Below are 3,363 nucleotides of genomic sequence, written 5' to 3' on the forward strand. Positions count from 1 at the left end.
ACTCAACTATTGGTTGAAGTAAATATTTTTACTATAAGGCCTAGTACTTAATGTTAACAATCCACTACTACTCCACTTGCTTTCAAGGAGCAGTGAGGAAATTTTCCCACTGTGGATTTTTGTTGTAGCTAGGAATAGGGGATTAATAATCAAACATTGTACCAAGACAGATTATTGATTCAGTCAGATAGATCATAAAGACAGTTCACATATATAATGTAATAACTAGGAATCAGATTAGTATTCCTAAAATGATGTAATGAGGAGCATCTTATTCATCTGAAATATTAGAGTATTTACTTTTGTACACTGAACACTCTTCTCTCAATGATTGTAGATGATGAATTAAAGAAATGAAATAGAAGTGGTGGAGTGTGTCATGCGTCATTTTATTTTGGAAAGACATTTCTTTATTTATGAAAATTTATCTGACTGCCCAACTCACTCTCAGTGGCTCCTTTATAATTTATAACCATAGTCACTCATATTTTGCAAATATCTTTACAAAAGCCATATTAATTTCTATAAAGGAGCCCATCCAGAGGTAAAACCTATTTACATACCATTCAAAAAAGACAATAAAATTATAGTGGAAATTTTTCTTTTTTTATTATTAGCTCTAATTATATGGTATTATTATTATTATTATTTTTAGTATTAGTATTGTTTAATAACTTGGATACTTTTATCTTACTTGTATTTATGTTATAGGGGAGTTAAAGCACATTATGAACTTGGTTATCTATATAGTTGGTTAATGTTAGTTAGATTATGATTATTATATTTGTAACCCTGTACTCAGCTCTGGGAAGTGGGGGAGGGGGGGTTTAAGGGTGGGTTGGGGAGGGGATAATGTTGTAATCTTTATAAAACTTTTCAATAAAAAAGACAATAAACAATCTAAGAAGGAAACAAAAAGACTAGAACACGTCATGTCCAGTAGCCAGCACCCAGATAAGCAGAGATTGACGCCAAACAATCAAGCAGAAAACAATACCATAATCAAGGAATTACCAATGAGGAAAACCACACGCTCACCAACACTGGCAGAGCAAGCTACTGTATATAAACAGGGAGCCCACATTAACTTGTATTGATGATGTTATCTAGTTGGGTAATGAAATGTCTGCAAGTAAACAACCAAGCTCAGAGAGCACTAAGAACTCCACAGTTGTATTATATTGTTTTCTATTAGCAACTCCTATATTCTTTAAATCTTAGGAAAATTCCAGTGATATTTATGTCAGATATTTATTGAAGATTGTGAACCAAATGTTCTATAACCAGCAGCTAAATTCTGCTTGGTGATCTGCTAGTACAAAAGATAAGGCAAGAAGAAGAGGAATGGGATACTCTTGGAATAGATGGGACAATCTTTTAAGCATATTCTGCACCTTAGCATTTCATAATTTTTCAGTTTAGCTTTTTGGCATGATAGTATTTACATTCAAATTTTATTCCAGTTCACTTTATTTTAATTCCTGAATAATTTGATTACTGTTTGCAATTGAATTGAAGGGTTCCTTTCTTCCAGGTAAATCTACTCGCTTACAGTTTTCATCATCAGAGGTGAAGCAGTGTGTAAAGAACCTGCTTACAAAATTTCTGCTTTGCTAATTTTTAGCTTACCCCTGGTGTACTCCTACAGGAGAACACATCCTCACGTCTATCTATCTACCATAATGTTAGCATATTGATTGCTTTGTTAGTTAGTGCACATACTCAATGTTGCTTTCCACCCAAAGCAGAGCTACTTAAAGTTATGTTGAGTTGGCTCAGATTGACAAGTTATGCTATTATACTTTTCTGCTTTCCTCTTTTGCAATTTTTGCTGTGAACACTATCTAGGATCCATTCTCAACAATATGATTGATCATACATACAGGTATGATCAATCTGACCTACTGACTGCCTAATTTAGTGACCATTTGAAGTTACAGTGGTGTGGAAAAAGAACACGTTTGCAACCAATCCTTGCCTTTACAATCCTTGCTGGATTCTGTGGTCATATGACTATCATTTGCACGCTTCCCAACTGGTTTGCAACAAGCAGAATTCATGGAGAAAATGGAAGTAAAATCACAAGTTGCAGTCACCTGATGTTTTACTTAATGATCAATCAATCAAAAAGCATAAAGCATCTGGAAGCTTTGAAAGAAGATGTGAGGGGTTAATTTTCAGCTCTGTGTATAAAGCTGCTTGTGCTAGAAGACTCACATGAGAGGCATATACATGGAATATGATGGAACTATAAGGGAGGTGGAGGGAAAAAACATCTTCAAGAGCAAGCAGCAAATAGAAATATTTTTAAGATGGCCTACAACAGTGCTTTGCAACTTTGGCAACGTCTTGATGTGTATCCTTCAGTACCCAGAATTCCTTAGCCGCATGACATTGCTGATAATTCTGAGCATCTAAAAGTTGCTAAAGTTGGGAAACATTGCTCTATGGCAGCAGACAGTGGCATGGATGTTCAGTTCATGGGTGGCAGTTTCTACAATATCTAATCTACCATGGCTGATGACCTAGACTTTGAGATCAGTAATATTGGGGCCCCTGTCAGGTTCCCCATGCAGTGCTCTTAACTCTGCAAGAACAGCTTTGTGGTGTTCAGAGACCATCCATGCAAAATGATGGAGACATCCATTTCCCAAATAGGTAAGCATAGCTGTGCCAAAGTGCATCTTATTGGCATAGACATTTTCACTGGGGAAAAAAAATGAAGTTATCTGTCCCTCAACTCACAACATGGACATGTCCAACACGAAAAATGACTTCCAGCTTATTGGGATCCAGGATGACTAGCCTTCTCTGCTCCAGGACAGGGAGGATAACCAGAAGGAACTGTGTTTCCCTGGGCAAGGAGATTGAAAAGAAATATGAGAGTGAAGAACAAGACAGTGATCAGAAGAAATCCTGATCACTGTTCTGTCTGCAATGTTCTGTTCTGAGGAAGCTGCTGCTGCTGCTGCTGCTATCAAGGCCATGGCTAAATAAAGGAACCGCAGGCAGCGGCAGCCACTCCAATTTGTTATGAACCAGAAAGGATCGCAACCCACAGAATGTCAGTTTTGGCTCCAAACCACCTACATCTCCCCCCCCCCGCTCTTTCCCTTCATTCGAAACAAAAACAGAATCCTCCCACTCCTCCCTTTTGTATTAAACAAAATAAAAAATTAGGGAACAGTACGTACAATAAGGGAGGAAGTTAAGGAATGGCATCAAAGCCAAAGGAGCTGTGGGAGTAAGATGATGATGATGATGATGATGATGATGATGATGATGATGATGATGATGACGATGATGATGAAGTTGGAAGAGACCTTGGAGGACAAATGGTTGTCCAGTCTCTTTTTAAAAAGT

At 37.2% G+C, this 3,363-nt stretch overlaps 1 pseudogene across 1 annotated transcript; it reads left to right on the forward strand.

Annotated features, from left to right (window-relative positions):
• The first annotated feature begins 2,513 nt into the window (after positions 1-2,513).
• On the forward strand, positions 2,514-2,997 carry LOC308668136 (eukaryotic translation initiation factor 5A-1-like; annotated as a pseudogene). Its single transcript has one exon. The product of its transcript is annotated as a eukaryotic translation initiation factor 5A-1-like (transcript).
• The last annotated feature ends 366 nt before the right edge of the window (positions 2,998-3,363 follow it).

Source organism: Vipera berus (assembly GCF_964194415.1).
Source record: "Vipera berus genome assembly, chromosome: 1".
Lineage (NCBI taxonomy): Eukaryota > Metazoa > Chordata > Lepidosauria > Squamata > Viperidae > Vipera > Vipera berus.